This window comes from Schistocerca nitens, chromosome 8, assembly GCF_023898315.1.
Source record: "Schistocerca nitens isolate TAMUIC-IGC-003100 chromosome 8, iqSchNite1.1, whole genome shotgun sequence".
In the NCBI taxonomy this organism is placed as follows: domain Eukaryota; kingdom Metazoa; phylum Arthropoda; class Insecta; order Orthoptera; family Acrididae; genus Schistocerca; species Schistocerca nitens.
This window is the reverse complement of record NC_064621.1, coordinates 527,696,944-527,711,385: the sequence shown is the minus strand read 5'-3', so window position 1 is coordinate 527,711,385 and position 14,442 is coordinate 527,696,944. Positions and strand designations below refer to the sequence as shown.

General features: G+C 40.1%; 1 protein-coding gene across 1 annotated transcript in view; it reads left to right on the top strand.

Moving 5' to 3' along the window:
* LOC126198786 (soluble guanylate cyclase 88E) overlaps positions 1 to 14,442 on the top strand; it is a 122,247-nt gene that overhangs the window by 87,885 nt on the left and 19,920 nt on the right. The window lies entirely within an intron of this gene.

Here is a 14,442-nt window from a genome sequence, read left to right as displayed (position 1 = left end):
TTCAGTAACCCTTCTGAAAATGCTTTTAAAAAATGAGTGCCTGCATGATTTCATTAGAGGCCAACCCAATTTCTGCCACTTGGGATTCCTCAACAAAGTAAGACAGTAATGATTTATTTAATAACTCATGAACTGGTTATATATAAATATATCAAGGTGCTTGTGGCTTATATCCTCTTGCCATTCTTTTGACATTACCTGACTGTCAGGTTTCTGTGTAATCAAATATTGTTGAAGTGCTGGATATATATGTGGGAATTTCGCATTAAAGATTTGGGCACAAGTCTATCTGTAATTCTTTTGTCAAAGGGAATATTCAACTGACAAAACTATAAATTTACATTAAGACAAAATGGTTGTCTAGTGCTTACCTCCAGGAGCTAAAATTGTACATATTGTCAACAGAAACATATAAAAACGCAAAAAACAGTCCTAGCATTCAGAGCTATTGGTACCTTCCTCAGAGAGAAAAAAGGGATATGTTCCAGTTTAACCATCTCCAACCTATCCATCTTTCTCCCCTGAGGAAAAAACTAATAGTTCCTACAGCTGTGATGTTTTTTTTTTATTTTTTTGTGTGTTCATTGGAAGTGCATACAATTTTACCTCCTGAAGTATGGTACTGATCACCCACTCTGTTGCCACACATTGTAACAAACGTTTCATTCTGGAGATCCTTTACTTAAAAATTTATATATTTGCAATTTCCCATTGGCAATACTTTTGACAAACTGTGATATGGCTAATAATCATTGAAGCAAAATAAATCTTTTGGTGTTTGCAGAGTTACTAATCTGTGTTTACAGCAATACCATGACAGCTTTGAAATATTAACATCACTCTTCCTCAGTCTGATGAATCTAGCAATCTGATGTTAAATAACTCACATAACACCACTGAGATAAACATGAAATTTTTTATGTTCGTTACTCTCAAAACACATTGCAATTATCAGCTTCTCCTATTGATTTTACAGGTAGTTTATGCATCACAGGCTATCAGGTACACATTTTAAACAGTGGCAACATACTTATTCACATATTTCAGAACTGTGTCTCTGTGACTATTTAAATGTTCATAAACCACAACAAGTTAAATGCTTATTGTCAGTAATGGATTCTTCATTGAGTGAGTCACAAAAAAATTTAACACAGAGATGTTAACAACATGAATACCAAAAGCATGCTAGTTGACACAGTTTGTGTACATAAGCAACTTCATAGAGATAAACAAAGAAAATTGGATACATTTTTACTTGTGGTAGTTGTAAGGTATTAACTGGTTGGTAACCAGACAAGGACTAACCCAACTAGTGTTTAGTGATTCTAGTTACAGAAAAGTGTATGAATAATTGTGGAATTTGGCTATTATATTTTAGTTTATAATGACAAATAGGTCAAAATTAGTGTTGTGGGCCCCCCATTGGAGGTTTGAGTCCTCCCTCAGGCATAGGTGTGTGTGTTGTCCATAGCATAAGTTAGTTTAAGTTAGATTAAGTAGTGTGTAGGCTTAGGGCCGATGAACTGAGCAGTTTGGTCCTATAAGACCTTACCAGTGTTGTACGAATCACAGTGAGCCGAAAGTAATCTGCTGTAACTACATGTTAGATAAGTGGAAAATGACGAAGTTGTATGGACAATATTATTAATACTATGCTGCCATAGGGATTCCCCCTTTAGCTAATTTATATAAATTTGTATGTCAAATAATTAGTAAATGGTGCCACACAGTATGATTAGGGAATGGAGCACTAGATTTCTGTTACAGATTCAGTTGTGCTGAAACAATCTTTTTATTTAATCCTTAGGTTTCAAATTTCGTAAGCACTTTGAGTAACAAGCCCACCAATGGTCAGACATCTACCCATTGGTGGGCTTGTTACTGGAAGTAATGGAATCCCATTGATTTTGGCCTTCTGGACTCAACTTTGTTTGCTGTATATGTTCACATGCTTAATAAGCATGCTTAATAATCTGTACTGTTTCCATTTGAAGGCACAATTTGTCACTGTGGTTCATATGTTGATGGCAGATTACACTTGGTACCTGAACATAATGCTTTTCAACATTGAAACTGGTAGCATGTTTTGAATAAATGACATTGGATTACAATACAGCTTTGGTTTCGATTATCATTTTTGAAGTACTTAATGTCCAGCTGCAGTCCAAATGTCATTTATGGATTACCAGAGACATTGATATAATAGTCATAGGATAATATATTTTTTAACTGCACAATTTTACATTTCTGAACATTTAAAGCAAGCTGCCAATTTTTGCACCACTTCGAAATCTCATCAAAACCTGACTGAATATTTATGCAGCTGCTCTCAGACAGTATTTCATTATACACAACTGCTTCATATGCAAAAAGTCTGAGATACTATTAATATCATCTTCGAGGTCATTAATATACAACATGCAGAGCAAGGGTCTCAACAGATTTACCTCATGCACACCTGAAGAAACTTCTACATCTGTCAATGACTCTCTATTCAAGACAACTTGCAGCATCCTCCCTACCAAAAAATCCTCAGTTCAGTCACAAATTTCACTTGCTATTTCATACTATTTTACTTTTGATAATGAGTGTACATGTGATACTGAGTCAAATACTTTTCAGGAATCAAGAAACACTTCATCTAACTGTCTGCCTTGATCTAAAGCTTCCAAAATGTTATGTTAGAAAAGTGTGGGTTGGGTTTCCCATGACTGATGTTTTCAGAATCAACCCCGTCTAGCATGGAGGAGATCATTCTATTTGAGATGTCTCATTATGTTTGAGCTAGGAATATGTTCTACGATTCTGCAACAAATGGATGTCAAGGATGGACAGTAATTTTATGGATCAACTCTGCAACCCTCCTTGTAGAGGGGTGTGACTGGGCACTGTTTTTTGTCAGAGGGATCTGTACTAGATGGTACTCAAAGGCTGGGCTAATTCAGCAACAAATTCCATCCGACCCCGGAGCTCTGCTCAATTTTAATGATTTCAGCTGTTTCTCAACACCACTGACATAACACTTATTTCACTCATCTTTTGAGTGGTACAAGGATTAAACAGGAAGTTCTCCTGGGTTTTGCTTTGTAAAGGAACATTTGAAAATAGAGTTTAGCATTTCTGCTTTTGCTTTCCTACTCTCAATTTCTGTTCCCACCACATCCATAGTTGTGTGGACACTAACTTTTGTACTGCTGACAGCCATTATATATGACCAGAATTTCTTTGGGTTTTGTGTAAGATTGTCTGACAATACCCTACCAACGGCAGTCACTGAATACATCACTGAGTACTCATTTTACACCCAAATACATTTCCATCAGCATCTCTGTATATGTAGCCCCACACTATGTTTTACACCTATTATGCAGTAGTCTCTGTTTCTTTAGAAGTTTCTTTGCAGTGACTGTATACCATGGAGGGTCCTTCCCATTATAAACTGTCCTACTGGGTACATATCTATCCAGTGCAAGGCCAACTACCACACAGATTGATACTTAGTGGCTGTACATGCAGTTGAAATGGTTCCTCATGCACCTGGGACGAACCTTGAAGCACTGTCAGCAGTTTCAGCCAGGTAGAATGCTGTCTCACTGAGGGCTGCCAAGTGCTCATCAAGATTGGTTCTCATGATGTTCAGACAAGAAATTTAACCCTCAGATTGCACAGAAGTCATTGTCTAAATTATATGAAACATCTGTAAAAGCCCACAAATTTTTTGCCCAATCTGCAAACTCAACATCTGAACACAGCAAATGTACATCATTTCCACCCACCTCACTTGACTTACACACTGTGGTGCACCCGACTTCCTACCCCTATGAGGTCCAAACTTGCCATAGGTACCTACAAACCTGTGTTCAATAAAAATTTATGTTTCTTTCCACTCATTAAACAAAATTTTGCATTGCACACATTTTGGCTGTGTTTATATTTAATGGGCACATTTGCTTGACAGCTTTGGACCTCCCATTTTTATTTAACACTGGGTTACTATTCCCACCTCACGCCCATCTATTATGTCAGGACTGATGATCTAACAGTAAAAGTGCATGCCTGGAAACTTGGAGATCATACGATATGATCCTGGTCTGCCTTTAACCAAGCTTTCACCTCCAAACAACGTGGAGATTCACCAGGAATGACAAGTGGTCCTGGTTCCCCATTATCCATAGGTCCCCTTTTCCTAGCAGGACTTAGTTGCAGCGAAATGGACACAGAGGAATTGTGGGCAAATTGTGATCTGGAGAATTATGTGCCTAGTAAGTGGATAAAGCATGAAAAAGACACACAATGGTGTAATAAAAATATTTGGAACATGCTTAGGAAGCAGAGGCTGTTACTCTTGCTCCAAAAGAGGACATGCAAGTGACAACAAGTAAAGGTTAGTAGAGCTTTGTATGTCTGGAAAAGATCTATGCATGAAGTATACAACTACTACCACTGTCATACCTTATCAACAGATCTGGCAGAGAGTGTAAGAAAATTTTAGGCCTACATAAAATCACTGAGTGGTTCTAAGGCTTCCATCCAGTCACTTGTTGACCAGTCTGGTGTGGCAGTTAAGACAGCAAAACAAAAGCTGAAGTTTTAAGTTTCATGTTCAAGAAATTGTTCACACAGGAGAACTGTACAGATTCCTGTACGGATGATCTAGTAAAATGCATCACTGGCATAGAGAAACAAATAAAGGAGTTGAAAACACATAAGTGACCAGATCCAGAGGGAATCCCAGACCCACCAGGTTAGCCGAGAGTGCTGTGCTGCTTCCCGGACACAGGTAGGTGCACCGGCCCTGGAATAAATCTGCCCGGTGGATTAATGATGCGGGCTGATGTGCAGGCCAGCCTGGATGTGGTTTCTAGGCAGTTTTCCACATCACCCTAGGTGAATACTGGGCTGGTCCCTACGTCCCACCTCAGTTACATGACTCACAGACATCTGAACATGTTCGCATTATTCCATGGATTGCACTAGCCACAGACATCTGGGTACACTCATTCTGTCCCTGGGGGTACAGGGTGGCAGCAGGAAGGGCATCCGGCCACCCCTTAAAATTAACATTGCCAAATCCATACCTAACCACACCAACCCTGTGCGACCACATGATAAAGGCGCAAGCAATAGATAGATAGATAGATAGATAGATAGATAGATCCAGATGGAATCCCAGTTCGGTTTTTCGGAGTACTCTACAGCATTGGTCCCTTTCTTATCTTGCATTTATTGTGAATCTCCATCCCAGCACAAAGCCCCAAGTGAGTGGAAAAAAGCATAAGTGTCTTCTGTGTATAAGAAAGGTGAAAGAACAGACTTGCAAAATTTGCAGATCAATATCCCTAACATTGGTTTGCTCCAAAATCATTGAACATATTTTCAGTTTGAATGTAATAAATTTTCTTAAGACCAAGAAGCTTATGTCCAGAAATCTTCATGGTTTTAGAAAGCACCACTTATGCAAAACTCAGATTGCCCTTTTCTCAAATGATATACTGCAAACTATGGATGAAGGGCAACAAGCAGATTCCATATTTATAGATTTCCAGGAGGCTGTTAAAGAAAGTATAAGCTTATGCAATACTTTCACACATGTATAGGTGGGTTGAAGACTTCTTAAGTCGTAGAAACCAGTAAGTTGTCCTCTTAAGCGAGTGTTTGTCAGAGATAGGGGCATCATCAGGTATGACTCAAAGAAGTAGGATAGGATCACTGTTACTCTCTACATACATAAATGATTTCATGGAAAGGGTGGGCAGGAATCTGCAGTTGTTTGTTGATGATGTTGTGGTGTATGGTACAATGTCAAAGTTGAGTGACTGTAGGAAGATACAAGACAACTTAGACAATATTTATAGCTGGTCTGATGAATGGCAGCTAGCTCTAAATGTAGAAAAATGTAATTGAGTGCAGATGAGTATGAAAGACAGACCTATAGTACTTGGGTACAGCATTAGCAGTGTCCTGCTTGACAAAGTCATGCCATTTAAATATCTGGGCATAACGATGTAAAGCGATATGAAGTGGAACGAGCATGAGAGGGTCTGTGGTAGGAAATGCGAATGGTTAGCTTTGGTTTATTGGGAGAATAATAGGAAAGTGTGATTCATCCATAAAGGAGACTGCATATAGGATGCTAGTGCCACTTATTCTTGGGTACTGCTAGAGTTTTTGGTATCTGTTTCAGGTTGGATTAAAGGAAGCCACTGAAGTAGTTGCTTTTGGAAATCACCTGGGAACCCTTTGGTGGAAGGCAATGTTCTTTTCATGGAACACTACTGACAAAATTTAGAGAACTGATATTTGAAGCTGATGGCAAAACGATTCTGTTGTCTCCAACATACATTGTGTGTAAGGACTATGAAAGCAAGATACAAGAAATAATGTCCCATACAGAGGCATATAGGCAATTGTTCTCCCTAGTTCTGATTGTTAGTGGAACAGGAAAGGAAATGACTAGTAGTGATACGGGTACCCTCCGCCACGTGTGGATGGATTGCAGAGTATCCATGTAGATGTAGGACTGCTACTGGGGTAGGTTACTGACATGCTAGTCACTGAAGTGGTGGCCAGTTGAAAGACTTGCAGCAGGCTGTTGAGCCACACAAAATTTAATCAGTCTGTCATGCTCTTTGGTAGACTTCTGCCTACACTTCCACTCCAGATGCCTTGTTCACACCCATTTCCTACACTGTCATTAATAGCATTTCAACTTTACGTGCCCTGCCTGTTTGCACATGGAACTTTTAACTCCATATCCCAAACTCAGGTCACCATATTAGTCTCCTGTAATGCTGTTGCAGCAGCTACGGGTTCTGCTAAGTTCTTGGGAAACTGTATCTAACACCGCCTAGAAAGTTTTTCATGGACTCTCCCTGTGTTCGCAACACATTGTTTAATGTCTACAGGTAAGTTTCCTTCTGCAACATTACACAAAACATTTCCTTAAAATTTCAGATTTGCGCTCATTCCTTAATTTTTTGTGATACATCACATTTGCTTTGGCATCTCCCATCAAGTGTAACTTGACCAGATATAAGAGTTTTTCTTTTGACCAACATCCTACACTACTGGCCATTAAAATTGCTACACCACAAAGATGACGTGCTACAGATGCAAAATTTAACCGACCAGAAGAAGATGTTGTGATATGCAAATGATTAGCTTTTCAGAGCATTCACACAAGGTTGGCACCAGTGGCGACACCTACAACGTGCTGACATGAGGAAAGTTTCCAACTGATTTCTCATACACAAACAGCAGTTGACCGGCATTGCCTGGTGAAACGTTGTTGTGATGCCTCGTGTAAGGAGGAGAAATGTGTACCATCACATTTCCAACTTTGATAAAGATCGGATTGTAGCCTACCGCAATTCTGGTTTATCGTATCGCGACATTGCTGCTCGTGTTGGTCGAGATCCAATGACTGTTAGCAGAATATGGAATTGGTGAGTTCAGGAGGGCAATACAGAACGCCATGCTGGATCACAAAGGCCTCATATCACTAGCAGTCGAGATGACAGGCATCTTATCTGTGGCTGTAATGGATCATGCAGCCACGTCTCGATCCCTGAGTCAACAGATGGGGACGTTTGCAAGACAACAACCATCTGCACGAACAGTTTGCGATGTTTGCAGCAGCATGAACTATCAGCTTGGAGACCATGGCTGCGGTTACCCTTGGCGCTGCATCACAGACAGGAGTTCCTGCAATGGTGTACTCAATGACGAACCTGGGTGCACGAATGGCAAAATGTCATTTTTTCAGATGAATCCAGGTTCTGTTTACAGCATCATGATGGTTGTATCCATTAAGGCGACTTCGCAGTGAACGCACATTTGAAGCATGTATTCGTCATCGCCATACTGGCATATCACCCGGGGTGATGGTATGGGGTGCCACTGGTTACACGTCTCGGTCACCTGTTGTTCGCATTGACGGCACTTTGAACAGTGAACGTTGCGTTTCAGATGTGTTACGACCCGTGGCTCTACCCTTCATTTGATCCCTGCAAAACCCTACATTTCAGCAAGATAATGCATGACCAAATGTTGCAGGTCCTGTACAGGCCTTTCTGGATACAGAAAATGTTTGACTGCTGCCCTGGTCAGCACATTCTCCAGATCTCTCACCAATTGAAAACGTCTCGTCAATGGTGGCCGAGCAACTGGCTCATTACAATACGCCAGCCAGTACTCTTGATGAACTGTGGTATCGTGCTGAAGCTGCATGGGCAACTGTACCTGTACACACCATCCAAGCTCTGTTTGACTCAATGCCCACGTGTATCAAGGCCATTGTTACGGCCAGAGGTGGTTGTTCTGGGTACTGATTTCTCAGGATCTACGCACCCAAATTGCATGAAATGTAATCACATGTCAGTTCTAGTATAATATATTTATCCAATGAATCCCCGTTTATCATTTGCACTTCTTCTTGGTGTAGCAATTTTAATGGCGAGTAGCGTAGTTTTGTGGCAGTTCACAGTTTGTCTATGAATGCCAACATGTCTTCCCCTGCCTTATCCACAAAACGAAAGACTACAGTACTGACATATTAGATTAGGATTGTTCCCTCCTGTTTTCCCATAACGATACAATTGCCTGCATAGCTCCATGTTATCTACCTGCATTTACACCATCTGATTCAGTAAGGTCAAAACCACTTCCGTGGTAGTAACGTTCTCACTACATAGTTAGTCCATTGCAAAGCCTACATCCACAACAACAACAAAATGATAATAAAGGAACCCATCTGCCAGCGAACACACCTAAATCAAATTCTTACTTCTCAGTGCATACTATGAGCAACCTCTAGACTACCTGGCCTAATGTCCAGACATCCTACACTTAAAGCAAATCGCAGGGGATGATTTTACATGCAAAGCACTGTGCCCCCAATATGTTGCAATCGGGCATAAACCTCCATCTGTTTTTTACTGAGTCCTTTACAGATACTCAAATCATTGCCTGAATTCACTTTTAAAAATCAAACTCTCAAAATCACCCTTCACTTCTAAAATGCATCTTTTTGGCAATTTAGACACCGCCTGCCCAACCCAACTGCAGGAAAGACAGTTTATCTTTATGCACCATGATGAGGTGATCCATGATGAGACTGCTGCTCTGGAATGTCACTTCCAGCTACTGGTTCTTCTGACAGCAGGCTTGCATGCAGCTGCTTTGGACTCCAGTGCTGCATTTCCATATTGTGTTCTTCAATAGTGTGGCAGGCGCAGAATCGGGAATGCTTTGCTAACTTGGCACTGACAGTGCAACAGCAGCTGGTGGTATTGGCATCCTTGCTGACCAAGTAGCATGTCAGCTTAGATAGTGTAAGGCCAGACAGCTGACAAATACCAAATGGTGACCCACTGGAGTGTGCAGGCATTCCAAATTGAACCCAAATTCCCCAGAGACTGACTGGCATGTCAGATGATGGTGTCATTCCACTCAATCCCATTCACAGCCTAGAACCATCAGGGCCAGTTGTCGGCTTGTAGACCAATGGTTGCGACCAAAAGATGCCACTACTTAGTGAGACATGGTGTGATTTAGCCATGCATTTGATCAAAGTTTGGCAAGGAAACTACGCTAGTCAGATGGAGGATGCAAGATTATTTTGCTGGCTGAGCCAGATGTATTGTCACAGGAAGCAGGCTCCCATTATGTAACCGACTGTGGAAACACCACCTGTAGCAATATGGCTGGCCACATAGGACAGAATGCAGAATTTCTTGTTTCTGGTGGCTTGGCAGTAGCTTTCTCCAGCATTTTGCAGTGTCCAAATGCAGGTTCATGACTGTAGCTGACTCAGATGGTTGCAATGGCCAGCTTGCAGCTTAGACTGCTTTGGTAGAGATATATTTATTGATGCTTCTATTTTCTTATATGGCTTACTTACATTTACAATCTGTATTGGTTTGACTTTAGCCTACTATTAATATAGTGCATGGTGAGCTTCAGTCAGCCAGTAGTTGTTTTCCCATAGAATGTTAAACTATCTAATTCATTTGCTGTGATGCTCTCATCTACACAAATGAAGCTGTGGGTACTTTGTGGGAGTGGCTGATCGTTACGTGTACACATTAAAAATTATAGGTGTAGGCACATTGATTTGGTGGTAAGCTTCTTTTTTTTCTTTTTTACTTCCTAGCTGATACTCTTCTATATTAAACACAGAATGGGGAAAGAAAGAGAAAGGATGTGTGAAAAACTTGTGACTTCCAGCCACACAGGGTATTGTGGTAATGCATTGGCGAAAGTTGAAAATTTGTGTCGGGTTGGGACTCGAACCTGGATGCTCTACTTCTCTTGAACAGTTGCCTTAATCCCCTTGAACATCTGGATATGCTTTCTGTCTGACCCAGATGCTCAACTTACTGCATGCTGCAGTTGAGAATTTGGACCACATGGAAAGTGCGTCCAGATGGCCGAGGGCGTTAAGGCAGCCATTCTAGAGAAGTGGAGCATCAGGGTTTGCCATTGCATTACCACAGTTTCTTGTGGAGCTGGAAGTCATGAGTTTTCCACCCCTCCTTTCCATTTCTTTCCTCATTCTCAGTTTCATATAAATATATACACCGGCTGCATGATTATGATTGGTGTCTGTTCTGTTGGACAAGTACGACAGAAGAGACCTCATTTAGTTAAATGATACTCTTCTGTTGGAGTTACAGGTAGAAATTTTTACTGAGAAGGAGATACCTAATAATGCTAATAAAGGTGTAATAATATGTTAGCCCACAGAACTTCATTTACATCTACGACACACTCCACAAGCCACCTGATGGTGTGTTGCTGAGAGTACTTTCAGTCCACTATCTGATCCCTCCAACCCTGTTCCACTCATGACTAGTGCGTCTGAAGAATGATTGTCAGTAACACTCTGTATTCATTATTAGTAGTGATGGTTAAGTGTGTCATAGACAGCATTTGAGTCTTCAACATTTGTCCTTTACTTTGCTTTCTTTCGAATCTATCTTTTCTGTGATTCATTATTTGAATATATGTGAAATGTAGTTTTTGCCATTGTTAAACCCTCCTGTGGAAAAAGAAGTTTGTCAGTGATAGTAGCTTTTATGTATATAGAATACTCCCTGAAATACAGTGATGAAAACTGGATAACTTTGATTTTTATCATACCAAAACTTGTTTTGCACAAAACTCTAATTGGACAATCCAGCTATAGTTTACTATCACCCATTAAATGCCTTCTGCTACTCCTTCCTTATAATAGTTCCCTCTGCAGGATTCACAAGCTGCCATCATTGCTTCCTGTAGTCATAAATTTGCTATTACTGTACTTTTCCCCACTTCATATCATATCTCTTCAAAGTTCTGTCTCCATTGTTCCCTGTTATATCATCAGTGTTCTTTACTTGATGGTTTTGCTTACAATTTCACTGACAAAACATGTTTTGGTTATTCTGGTGTTCATTTTCATTGCATGCTTATACCATTAGAGTTAATGGTTACCTCTCATAAGGATTTTACCACAGTATTTCCATGCTAGATTTGGAGAAGCCATGTGACTGTGTATAAGACCATCAGGATGACACCAGCATAAAATCAGTTATATATACCAAATATTTAATTTTGCTGACTAAAAGCTCTTTAACTAGTCCAATGAATGATGTATGGGACATATTGAGTGAAATATGGTACATCCATCATCCCACTCAGTCAATGCCAAAACAGAAAAGCTTGGTTTGAACATGGAGCTGAGACCTCCCCACTTAATAAATGATATATGTTTTCGTAACAAACAAAACATACTCACCACAATATCTTGGCTCTTGAACTCATCTGGAGTGAGATATTGTGTTTGTGGGGCTGGTGAGAGGTAGGAGAGGAGGAGGAGGAGGAGGAGGAGGAGGAGGAGGAGGAGGAGGAGAGGGGATGGGAGAATTGTAGCAAAGGAGGATCAAAGGGTGGGAGGGAGAGGGCCAGTGACCAGATTAGAAATGTGGTACTAATGAGCTCTTTCTTACACAGATAAGGAAAATTGCAGATGGTACAAGATGAAGTGAGTTTGGGGATAGTATGGAGTTTGGGATAGGCACTAGAACAGAGGAAAAGGAAAACACAATGGGTTTAAGTCAACAGAAAGAAGTGGAAGGCATGGGGACTATTGTGTCTCACTGTTTAGAGGCACAAAATGTGTGGGTGTTTTCAGCTCGTTACTAAACGCAAATAAGTAGGAGGCCGAGTTGATAGGAGCTGAAGGAGTCCAGGTTGCAATATGTGGTACGGCACACTGTTAGAGAGAAGGATTATAATTCAAGAAACACATAGTACAATGAAAATTACTTATCTTCAGTAGATTGTAGGACTGCAGCTACGGCTATAACTAATACAACATATTCTCAGGGACTAATCCTGATGGGCCCTCCTCAGAGAATCAATGCAAACAAAACTGGATGAGGGCCGATTATGAAAGTTCATCTGCCTAGGTTGAAATCTAGCTAAGCAGTGAATGAGGCACACTCCAGTTCCGTCAAGCTGCACGGCCCGCTAGAGTGTGCTGTGCTCGGCAGATGATGAGCTGCCAACCTTGTGTTGGGGCGGTGTTGTAGTAGTATCTGTGGCAATGATACTACAGGGACAAGAATGGAGATGAGTATTGTATGGCCAGTGCCCATCTATGCAATTGAGAGAAGCTGGTATGGGAGGGGGAATCTAGATGGTATAGGTTCTGAAACAGGAAGCTGAGTATGTTGCACTTAGCAGCAAGTTCAGCAACAGGCTGGTCAATTTAGCTCTTGGTTACAGTTTGGCAGTGGCCGTTCATATGGGTGACCATGTCCACATTAAAGGCAGGGTTATTATATGATATGACTGCTTTCACAGGTAGCCTTGCTCCTGATTGGATAGAAATTGCTGTGATGAGAACAGAAAAGAATGGAATATGCTGGTTGGGTGCATAGGACAAAATCCTCTACTGAGATATGACCTATGTGGCAAGGGATTAACTATGCAAGTAGGAGTGAACTACTTTAAATCTCTCAATAATATCAGAAATATTCTTCCAATATGGTGCTGTAAGCACTAACTAGCCATTAATCACCAGATACATATTCATCAATAATTGCACCACTTCTCTTTCAATTGACATTAGCTCATTTATTTTTTAAGTATACTTATAAAAAGAAAAAACTATTAGTTACTTTACAGGACATATGATCTTCAGTTTGCTGTAAAACTTGAACTAGCTCATCTTAACATCATTCCTTCTTGTCTTTGGCAACTAAAATGACTTCTGTATCCCTCAGTCTTTAAGACATTTGACATTAGAACCACATTATTCTATTTTCTCACAGCTGATCAAAAACTTTTATGTTAATTTCAGGAGACATCAGCCATCACTATCCTCTTTTCATTTCTCCAGTAATTTTTGCAAATACACCCAAAATAATACTGTAAAAGCTCAAAGTGTATATTAACTAAATTTCACTGATCGTACAATGATTTCAACCTTACTTGGAAAGCTGTCAACCCTCTGTTTGTGTTCTTATTTATGATTGTTTTATTTAAGCTTTTTGTTTATATTTCAGTCAAATTTTTGTGGGACCAATAAAGTGAGATGAAGAAAAACTAAAATTGGATGAATGTCAGGTTCTTTTGTTAGCCACAGCATACGAAGTATTGCAAGACAAAGTGTCTTTGAGACCCTCTGACCCCTCTACTCTTTTTGGGTCAATTAAAAGTACCCAAGTCTAATTGCAATTTTGTTAATTATTCCATTTTATGCAATAACTGCATGTATACCAGAGATTAAAAATCTTCAGTTATTTGTCGCATGAAGTAGAGAGTGAGAGAAGCAGAAAAAAGAATTTTGCACTTCATTCATTTCTTGTCATTCAGTGTAGGTTATTCTTGTTCTTGGCACAATAGTTGTAGTTCAATGATTCCTTCATGCAAAGAGGCAGCCGGATTTTGTTTATCCCTACATCAAATCAGTAATACCATGAAGCATAATTTTTCTTCAAAATTAATTTATTTCACATTTAGTATTTTCCATAATTTAATGCACTTCTTAAAAAGAATTGCTAAGTTCCAACTATCTCTCATCTAAACATACATTCTTTCTTCGTCTGCGCGGACAAGAGCAGCATATAACAATTTCAGTACAAAGATATATTAAAAACAGAGATTCCATGACTTACCAAATGGGAAAGCACTGGTAGATAGGCACAATAAAAAACACACAAACACACACACAAAATTTCGGCTTTTGCAACCCCCGGTTGCTTCGTCAGGAAAGAGGGAAGGAGAGGGAAAGATGAAAGGATGTGGGTTGTAAGGGAGAGGGTAAGGAGTCATTCCAATCCCGGGAGCGGAAAGACTTACCTTAGGGGGAAAAAAGGACAGGTATACACTCGCACACACACACACACCTATCCATCCACACATATACAGACACAAGCAGACATATTTAAAGAC